Raw genomic sequence first — 10853 nt, 5'->3', positions numbered from 1 at the left:
AGACTTCGTCCAGACTCCTATGGGAGCCAGACTTCATCCCCGATTTCAATTGCAGGTAGACTACGTCCGGACTCCTACGGGAGCCAGACTTCATCCCCGACTCCGGCTACAGGAAGACATTGTCCGGACTCCTATGAGAGTCAGACTCCGTCCCCGACTCCGATTGCAGGAAGACTTCACCCGGACTCCTACAGGAGCCAGACTTCATCCCCGACTTCAATTGCAGGTGGGCTTCGATTGGACTCCTACGAGAGTCGGACTTCATCCCCAACTCCGGCTGCAGGAAGTCTTCGTCCGGACTCCTACGAAAATTGAACTTTGTCTATAGAAAGCCTCTGACTGGGCTCCTACCGCAGATGGCTCTCGCCTATGGTACTAACGCTCAAGGTACCCAACGGTAGACGGCCCGCCAGCAACATCCGAGCTCCTTTCAGATGGATAGCCACCTCTCTCTGCCAAGCACTTCAACCGAGCTTCGGCCGACAGGCCTGGACTCCCTAACAGGCCACAGTAACGGCCATGACTCTGCTCCACCTCCTGTGATGGATTCTTCGTGGCCCCACCACTCCTCGCAACAGGCTCCATGCGGCGGACCGTAGTAATGGCCACGACTTTGCTCCACTCCCTGCGGCGGACACTGTGCAGCTCCACCACTCCTTAGCGAGTCGCGACAACGGATGCCGCTCCACTCTCCGCAACAGATTCCACGTGGCAAGCCATGGTGACAGCCACGACTCCACCCCATTACTCTTCATAATAAATTCCTCCTGGCCCCATGCAGCCCACTACTAGGCGGTTACAATCAATCGCTATCAGTCTGTTGCCCCCTCCGCTATAAAAGGGGGATCCCAGATACGTTATTCTCTAAGCTCTATTTTCTATCTCAAAAACTCTGTTAAAATTTTCGTTCGAGCACTCCATTCTTGTTGAGGCAGAGAATTGACTTGAGCATCGGAGGGTCTTGCCGGAGCAACCCCAACTCCAGTTTAGACTTCTTTTGCAGGTCCGGTGGTGACCGCGACTCCTACGACTCTAACTTCTCCGATGCAGGCGGATTTTTGCACCAACAATAGAGTATGTCAAAATCTTAGTGAGCTTGTTGTGCTATCCACAAGGCTTACTATAGAAATTGATATGATATTGATCAAGTGCATATTGATACTTATGGCATATTTTGAATAGTGTTGCTTTGTTATGCTATCCACAAGGGTAGCATTGTTTATGTATGACCATATGGGATTGAAGGATCAACTTAACTAGAACACTATAGTTTGTTGTGCTATCCACAAGACTATATGTGATCTAGAGGTCAAAAAGAAAAATATTGAGAATTATAGAGATATAATTGGTAAAGAGTTACTTACTCTTGAAATCATGAATACTTATTATGCTATCCACAAGGTGTTTGTGAGGAATAGAGATCTCAACCCCACTAAAAAATATTAGTATATTTCTTAACTTTCATAGATGAGGTTTATGAAGTTTGATAAAATAGTAAGAGACACAATTAGACAAAAGTCCTAATCTAATTGTGAATGTCATCATGAGTCATCCGCTTATATTGTGTTCTTGTTATTGTAGATTAACTACACACATGGCATCCTCACTATCACTTAAAGGCATCCAAGATGCAAACAAATTGACCGAACCTAACTATATAGACTGGTTAAGAAATTTGAGAATTATTCTCACTCAGGAGAAAGTCTCCTAAATTCTGGATACACCTGCACTAGATTCCCTTAGAGAAGATTCTTTCGAGGAGGAAAGGGCCACATACAAGATGTGGAAAGATGACAGTGTGACTATCAAATACATCATGCTTGCCTCCATGAGCAACTAGCTTTAGAGGCAGCATGAGGACATGGATGTTCCCTCTATACTCCTTAATCTTAAGGAGTTATATGGGGAACAAAGTCAAACTACTTGATATAAGATATCAAAGCAGTTATTTCGTGTCCGCATGACTGAAGGCACCTCCGTGCAAATACATATCCTGAAGATGATTGATTTGATCACTCGTCTGGGATAGCTGGGCTTTGCCATGGATGGTGAACTGAGTTAGAATTTGATCCTGCAGCCTCTCTCTGACTTCTTTTCTCACTTTGTTATAAATTACCATATGAACAAACTGAACATCAACCTGTCAAAGCTGTTGAACATGTTGAAAACAACAAAGAGCCATTTCAAGGGTGAAAAGGCTTCGATTCTTCTTATCGATAAGATCAACAAGAAGAAAGGAAAGAAGATTCTAAGAAAATGATAAACCTTAAGCCTGGCATCTCTAAGAAAAAGGTGAAGTAGGTCTCCACTAAAGGTACTTGCTATCACTATGGCAAAGAGAGCCACCGGAAGAGAAATTGCAAGGAGTACCTTGCAATCATGAAATTGACAAATGTTGCCAAAGGTTTGTATATAATACAAACTAACTTATCATTAAGTACTTTATTTTCAGATTCTTGGGTATTAGATTGTTGGGAATAGTGTCCCAAAGTCAATCGTCAGTCTGTTGACGATTGTGCTCCTTTTTGTATTAGTATATGAATTATAAATAAATAAAAATTATTTTAATATTTTTTATCACAAAATATTTCATCTTCTAATGAACTCCTGTGTTGTGGTGATGTCCTTAGGACTATTTAGACTCGACAAAGGAGGATTTATCGTTTAGTCCTTAAACCTGTTCACGATCAAATGATACGTTGTTACCAAAGACGACAATGTTTATCAAGCATAGGTCATTATGTGCCATATGGGTTGGTTGTCCTCTTAACCAAGGAGTGTGGAGACACTGGTATGGCATACAGGTGAGATATAAGGGTACATCTGCACTGAACATGACCGACTCTGGAGCTATTTCTGCTGTCAAATTTTGCTCTGATGGGATATGGATATAACTGTCCCTTTGACCTAAGATTGCCACGGTCACTTGCAAGTAACTCACTGCACTTAGGCACTGGACTACCTGAATTTCTAATTCAGTGACGGAAGGATGCTGCGTGTAGTCAAGTACTTGACTTGTCAGTGCTTGTGTCCAGATGGGATTGACCACTCCAGTTCAGGAGCTGTGTATAGTCATGTTTCAATTTAGCAAAACCTTGGTCAGGGTCATCCTAGTGAGGAGTCACAGGACTGTTTGAGTTGAGCATGATTCGGATGATCTGATCAGGGTTGACAGTTTAACCCTGAGTCATCCTAAACACAGGGGTCAAAAGGGATGAATTATATAGTAACCATATTCACGTAGGTTCTGAGTATTGCGATTGTGACTATTCGACCTATCTGGATATCGGATACATTGCTAGATGGTCACTTCGATTAGTACAGGAATTGGTTCCTGTGCTACCGGCTTAGGTTCGAACCTGCAGGGTCACACACATTAGAGGTTCCTATCTGATTTGATGGCTGATGAAGAGTCCTAATGCTCATGAACTATGAGTCTTATGTGTTTGGGAATCTATGATCGAGAATCAGGATTCTCTAATCATGAGTCCCACACATTTTGGGTACCGGGGTCAAGAGTCCCACTGGTTTGGGACTTTTTGATCAAAGTTTCATATCGATAGACTTTGATGCCCGATTGCCCATCGGATTTGGACTCAATATTTATGAGAGTTTAATTAGTGATTTGATCACTAATTAACTCAATTTGATTGAATAATTATTTTTGGATCAAGTCCAATTGAATTGGATTCAGTTGGGTTGGACCCGATTAGGTTAAGTGTTGACCTAATCGCTAAGGTGTTTTGGTCACTGATTTGATCAGAGGTTGGGCTTAGTCAATTTTTAATTTGATTAAGATTTTATTGAATCTAATTAAGTCTAATTGTGTTAGGTTTAATTTAGTCTAATTGTGTCTAACCTATTTTAAATAAGGTTGGTTCAATTGGATTTCAAACCACCTTGACTAATCTCCCTACGCCATCTCACTTATCTGTGCCCATTTGAATTCACGAGAAATAACTTCTCATGAATTTTCTCCCATGCAGAAGCCATCCCACGCCCCTCCTTTGTGCACATTTTGAATGGATAATGATAGGATTGGTTGGGCATTCAAATTCAAAGGATGTTTGAATTTGAATAGATAACAAATCTCTGCACCCACCCTTTATTTTGTGCGCCCCTTCTTTCACACGAGAAAAAGTTTCTCATGTAAAGTCTCCACGCACAAAGATGCCCACACCCCTCTCTTCTCATGTGTAGAGTGGATAAGAATGAGTTGGTTGGCATTTGAATTCAAATTTGATTTGAATTCAAATGAGCAACCACTTATCTTTATCCTCTCACGCGGAGAAAATGCTGAAAAGACCCATTTTATACTATGTTTAAAAGGAAGAGAAGATAAGGCATGCGCTAATCTGATCCTAGAGAGAAGGGTGGTGTGTGAAAGCTTTTCTGCATGAGAAAAGAAAAGAAAAGGAGAGAAAAGAAAGAAACAAGTGGGCGCAAGTTTCTTCGATGAGTACCCTAGGGTTTTGGCCTAGGGTTCGGGAAGTGAGAAGGTGAGCTATGAGTATCGTGAGCCCACCAAACTTCAAGGAGAGCTTCATCAACCTCTCAAGTGCATTTGCTGATGATCCGAAGCATCTGAGGAGTCGGCAGATCAAGATCGAAGGAGTTCGATCAACATCGATCGTCAAAAGGGTTCTGTGACGAACTAGCATTCGTGAGGAGCCGATCAGATCAAGAGCTTCATATGGATGATCCGTAGAGGCTAGACACACTGTGTGGCTACATTGCGATGATCAAATCCTTCCGACGGTGATCAGATTATGGTGATCGACTATCCACACGAAGGTAATATGTTCTGAACACATAACAGTAAAATATTTACTGTAGAGAATTTGAAATTCAAATTTAAATGTATGTTATTTATATCATATTTAGATCCTTATATAGGATTAATACATATTAATTAATTAGATTAATTAATAATTTTTACTGTAAAATTATAATTTTGAAATATTTTAAAATTACCATTTTACCCCTACATCATTTTTCCCACAAATGGTATCAGAACAGGTTCTAAAATATGATATATATTTGCATACATAGATTAAGTTGTAATCTAAAAGTTTAAATTTAAAATTTAAAATTCAAAATTTAAAATTTAAATTTTGAAATTTGTTCGAAATTCAAAATTCAAAAATTTAAAATACAAAATTTGAAATTTGAATTTTAAATTTGAAATTCAAAATTTAAAATTTAAAAAATTTAAAATTTAAAATTTATTTGAAATTTCAAATTTAAAATTCAAAATTTAAAATTCAAAATTTAAAATTCAAAATTTGAAATTTGAAATTTGTTTGAAATTTAAAATTCAAAATTTGAAATTTGAAATTTAAATTTTGAAATTGGTATATTTAGATATACTTGATCCAAGTAGCAAGTAGTCTAATTGGGTTGGTTGCCATAATCATCCGATCATAGGAGAAAAGAAGGGTTTAAAGGCCCTCTCCTCCCATTCGATGGGGTTCTCCTATGGCGGTAGGGGTGCCGATGCGATTATATCCCATGCAGACGAAGCAGCAAAAAGACTTTATTGTAAAGGTTCAATTATAAAATTTATCATGAATGTGTTAGATTAGATCTAAAAGAATATTCATGATTTATTTTGATTGAGTTATTTTCTGTTATGTAATTAGCAATAGGATTGCTGTTTATGAAATATGCTGATCCGTTTGTGAAATGAGTCAACACATTTGGTGAACAGAAAATAAAATCTTTCAAATTTGAAAATTATTTTCAAAATGTCAAACCCTGACCCATCAGCCCAAATACTTAATTAAAAGAATTAAGTGTTGTCTAGTTGGTCTAGAATTACGAATTAAGACCTAAGATAATTGCATAAACTTGTGGGTCAATGGGTTAGATGGATTAGGTCCATAATTGGGTTAGACCTAAGGTTAGCTTAAAGAAATGGACTAAATTAGAGTAATTGGTTAAATCTAATCAAAAGTTGAATTAGATTAGGTCAAGGACACTCTAGACTCAACTCCAATAGTTGTAGTTGAATGGATCCATGTTTTAACTAGACCAAGATGGACTTAATTCATGGCTACGCGGTGGAACCCTATTTACTAAGTTGATCAAATTAAAACTAATGAACCGGTTGGTGTCTAAGGTAAGTTCGACAGTCTGACCGGTGGTTTTTAAGTGAGAGCTACTCGCATTGATTCGATCTCTGACGAGTTAATGGCATATCCTCACCACTGATTTCACTTACCTGGCCAACCTGGTGAGTTAGGTTTTGATTAGATCACTTGGTGATTAGGACTCACCCATGTCATTAGGTAAATCAGTGTGACTGATTTAGGTGCTCCTAATGCCGGCTTTAATTAAATCTTTTTTAATCTAACTTGGTGAAGTCAATGGGAGGATTGAAATTGGCTAGTTAATTTCTTCTCTTCTATCCTTTAATAAAAATCCTCAAAAATTATTAGGTCCCTAAAAATAATTAAGTTATAGTGATAACTAAGTCATAGCCTCCCATTAAGTGAGTGATAATGAGTCCATTAGTTTAATAATCACTGGAGGCCCAAAGTTCTGGTGCTTATTGATAAATGAAATTATCATTCATAGTATGATCATTTGGTTGAGTCTTTCTGATGGTGGTCAGGTTGGCCGGCCAAAGTCGGACCTGATCATTTATTGGTCTGATTCATCAAATCAAGTCATGTTAATGGTTGGACCTAACCAGATCTTTTCAGTGGAGGCTAAAGCCTACTGATTAGGTTTTGGGGCAAAATTAATTACTAGAAGTTGTTTAGAGAAACAACTGGTTATGAACCTACCCATAGATGCACATGAGTTGACCAACCAAAGTTGGGCTCATGTGTGGTCTGTGTGGATTCTAGTACCCACTAAGGAATTAAAGTAATTCTTTGAATTGGAGGTTGAGGCTACCAGTTCGTAAAAATACTGGGAGAAACTTTAGACTAAAGTCCAAGTCTTTAGTATTAATAATTTATGTACTAATAAAGGTCTGGTTTTTCTTTATGCAGCTATGGCTCCTACCCTGTCGCTCTGGTCATTATTAGATAATGACAAGCTCATAGGACCTAATTTCGATAGCTGGTATCAAAAATTAAAAATCATCCTTGAGCATGAGCAGATCTGATTTATGTCACAAATTGACATAAAAAGTATCAATTAATATCTAAATTATCTAACTTTATTAAAAAATTGATATTTATTATTATATTTTGTAGAAGAAGAGATCATCGATAGAAAGAACAAGGAAAGAGGATTCCAACGGCACAAATTTTACGCAAAATGGAGTTAAATTGATCCAGGAATTGAAAAATGAAGAAAGAAAACTCAATTGGGTCAAACCCGAGTCAAATCAGGTCAAAATTGGTCAAAAATCAACTGATTTGGTGATCTGGTTAGCCGTCTGGTCCACAGCAACAGGCGCCTGGACCATGGACCCATCGGCGCACCATAAACCGCCAATCAGCTAGTCTCGGCTCACCGTAATGCATCGCGAGCCCGATCCACGCGCGCGGTCCAGGGCTCATGAGGAGAGAGAAGAAGGTCCGAAGGGCAACCTGGTAACTTCACATCACTCGATGGTTCGATCTTCTCTGATCAAGATCCAACGCTCCACATTTTTGTGCCATCGGACGGCCACCATCGCAGCCGGTCAAGATCCAACCGTAATCAAGGCAATTGCAAGAATCAATAAACACTAGGACAACACGGGATCCTTCTGCAGCGCGATCCAACGGACGAAATCTTCCAGCACCTTGATCGGACGGTCCGCGATGCATCCGACCTGATCCCATCTCTGCAGCGCGATCCAATGACAGCGCTTCACCCAGATCGTGATCCGACGGCCCAGAATCACTTCCGGCTTGATTTATTAGATGAATTGGGTCCTTTAGATGAAGATCGGATGGCTGAAATAATTTCTAGGGTTTCTTGATGGATTTAAGTATTTTTTGAGCGAGATTTGAGCCCCTAAACCCCCCTAACAGCCCTCTAAAACTCTTAGTCCCACATCTAAAGTTTTGAAAACCTTATAACCCCCAAATGCCTATAAAAAGCCCCCAAAGGCCCTTGTTTTAAGGGATTCTGGCCTTCCGATCAAGCTTGTAACCCTAGATAGTGGGGTTTTTAGCTTTCTTCTCAAGCCTCGAGCTTTGAGATTTTTGTAATAAATTTTTTTTTATATAAAATCTTATTTTTATGTAATTTTATCTCTTTACATTATGCAATTTATTTTTCTTGCAATTAGGATAGTTTAATTTATGCAGTTTAAATTTATGCAATTAGGATAGTTTAATTTATGAAATTAGGGTAGTTTATTTTTCTGCATTTAAATTTTGCAAGTAGATTTAGATCATGTCTAGCTAAGCATCCCTTCTAGTGTTTGCGATGAAGCTAGATCATGAGTAGGGGTTTTACATAGGGTTCTTTCTTTTTCTTAGGGTTTCTTTTTCTTCCTCTTTTGCCAAGAATTTTTGATGAACTACAGTTGGGTCAGAGTTCCTTCATAGTTCATGCTTGATTCAGTGCATAGGAAGAGAAAACCCTAAGGGATCCTAGTTACTACTCCCCTGTAAAGAATCTTGATGGGTTATCGTTGGGCCTTAGTCCCTTCACAATCTATGCTTGGGAAAGATAAGAGGAGTAGTCGTTAGGATCAATAAGAAAAATTCTAGGTAGAATTCCCTAATCTAGATCTAGTGGATTCAAAAACCCTAGATCCTTAGTCTTATTGTCTTTAGCTAACAACTTTCGATTTTCGATTTTCGTTAAAGCTTGCTTGAGCATAGATTTGAAAATTATTTTTAAACCAAGTCTCTGTGGGATCGACCCGTACTCGCTGGTCGTGCTACTCTGCACACTGTGCGCTTGCGGTTTTATTTACAAATTTTAAGATTTGCACATCAAGTTTTTGGCGCCGTTGCCGAGGATTTGGCATTTTAAATTATTTTCAAATATTTATTCTTCATGCTTTATAACTCTCTTTCTTTTTCCTTTAGGTTTCTAGATTTAGTTGGTGATTGCTGAAAAACTCAGGTACGCTTCTAATTTCTCTTTTATTATTTTTAGTTAATTACTTTTTCTTTTAGACCTAATCATTTGAATTTACTTAATCACAAAAAAAAAAAAAAAAAATAAAACAAAACAAAAGATATTTCATAATCGTGAAGTAAAATATCAAAATAAAAAAAAAATTCTAAATTAAAATCTTTTACATTCTTGGTCATCTTATTTATTTGCATTTGCATTTTCATAATTAATCTAAGGGCATCAACCCATTAACAAGATAAGGTGGAGATTTCATTACCCTTTCTTAGCCGAAAAACCATCTCCATCATATTGCATTACCTAGACCTTTAATCTTAAAATCAATTAGACGTCAACCTTAAGGAATTCGAGCTCAATAGGACAAGGAACCCTAAGAGTTCTACCAAGTTTGAGTTGTTTGATTAGTTGGTGTCTAGGCAAGTCCCTGAGGGTGGTTTGTTAAATTGGTTCAGTTGCTGGTCTGGCCAACTCGTTTGGTGTCTAGAAAGGCAACGATGAGTGAACCTCCCACCTCTTATACTTACCTGGCTAACTAGTTGATCAATCTCCACTTGGAAGGCTTGAAGGGTCATCTTGGAACAGTTAGGAGCTGTCTAGATTTAGGTTAACCCTAGGATAGATTGAGTTTAATTTATTGTTTCACTTGTTTGAAAAATAAAATAAAAAAATTTATTAAAATTTAAATTAATTTGGTTACTTTTCTTTAGATTTAGAACTCCTTAGGATCTTTTCTTTAGAACTTTTTCTCTTTTCTTTCTTTTCTTATACATAAAAATTTTATAAAAAAAAAATTGTATAAACATCGAGAACCGTACACCTCATTTGTGGAGAAGAGTGTCGGGTCGTCTAGTTAGAATTGAGTCAATTCCTGTTGTTCCAATGGCTGAACCAATCCAACCCATGACCCTTAAGGATTTGTGTTATCCAGTTGGCTCCATCCAACCATCTTGTATCAGGTTGCCACAACCCACAGCTAACAATTTTGAAATCAAACCTCAAATCATAAATATGCTTCCAAAATTCACAGGATTAGAGGATGCTTATATATTTATTAGAGAATTTGAGGAGGTATGTGCAACCATGAAACTGCAATTAACAGAGGATGAGGTCAAACTTAGATTAATCAACTTTGCCCTTAAGGATAATGCTAAGAGGTGGCTTTATAGTCTACCAAACCATTCTGTCACTACCTGGGAGGGCTTTGTGAGAATATTTTTGAAAAAATATTTTCCCCATCATAAAATAGTTAGGATTAGGAATGAAATAAATCAATTTTACCAACTAGCTGGTGAATCATTTTGGAAGTACTTTGATCGTTTCAAGAATCTTTTGACCCAATGCCCACACCATGAAATAGAAACTTGGAGACTATGCCAGATCATCTATGAGGGGTTAGATTCAAACTCAAGAACCATGCTAGAGTCCATGTGCCAAGGCCAATTTATGGACAAAGAAACTACTGAAGCTTGGCAATTCTTAGAAGACCTAGCCGAGAAAAATTTACAGTGGGAAACAACTAGGGAACCTGATAAAGCTACACCTTCAAGAGGAGGAATGCATTAAATTCAACCAACCCTAGCATCAGAGGCCAAGATTGCAACCTTAACACGTAGATTGAAAGCCTTAGAATTACAGAGACCAGCCAATGTAAATCAAATATCTGCACCCATGTGTAAAGGGTGCAATGCACCAGACCATGTCTTAGAAGAATGTTCCTACTCGAATGAGTGTGCATAGGTGAATGCCACCTATCAAGGACCATTGAACAATCCTTAGCACCCACATATAACCCAAGTTGGAGGAATCATCCGAATTTC

The 10853-nt window shown here is 38.2% G+C and overlaps 1 non-coding gene across 1 annotated transcript; it reads right to left on the bottom strand.

Annotated features, from left to right (window-relative positions):
• Positions 1-10284: 10284 nt before the first annotated feature.
• On the bottom strand, positions 10285-10391 carry LOC140859544 (small nucleolar RNA R71). Its single transcript, XR_012143081.1, has one exon. It is a non-coding gene; the product is annotated as a small nucleolar RNA R71 (small nucleolar RNA).
• Between the last annotated feature and the right edge of the window lie 462 nt (positions 10392-10853).

This window comes from Elaeis guineensis, chromosome 7 (assembly GCF_000442705.2).
Source record: "Elaeis guineensis isolate ETL-2024a chromosome 7, EG11, whole genome shotgun sequence".
Classification (NCBI taxonomy): domain Eukaryota; kingdom Viridiplantae; phylum Streptophyta; class Magnoliopsida; order Arecales; family Arecaceae; genus Elaeis; species Elaeis guineensis.
This window is presented reverse-complemented; position numbering and strand designations above follow the sequence as displayed.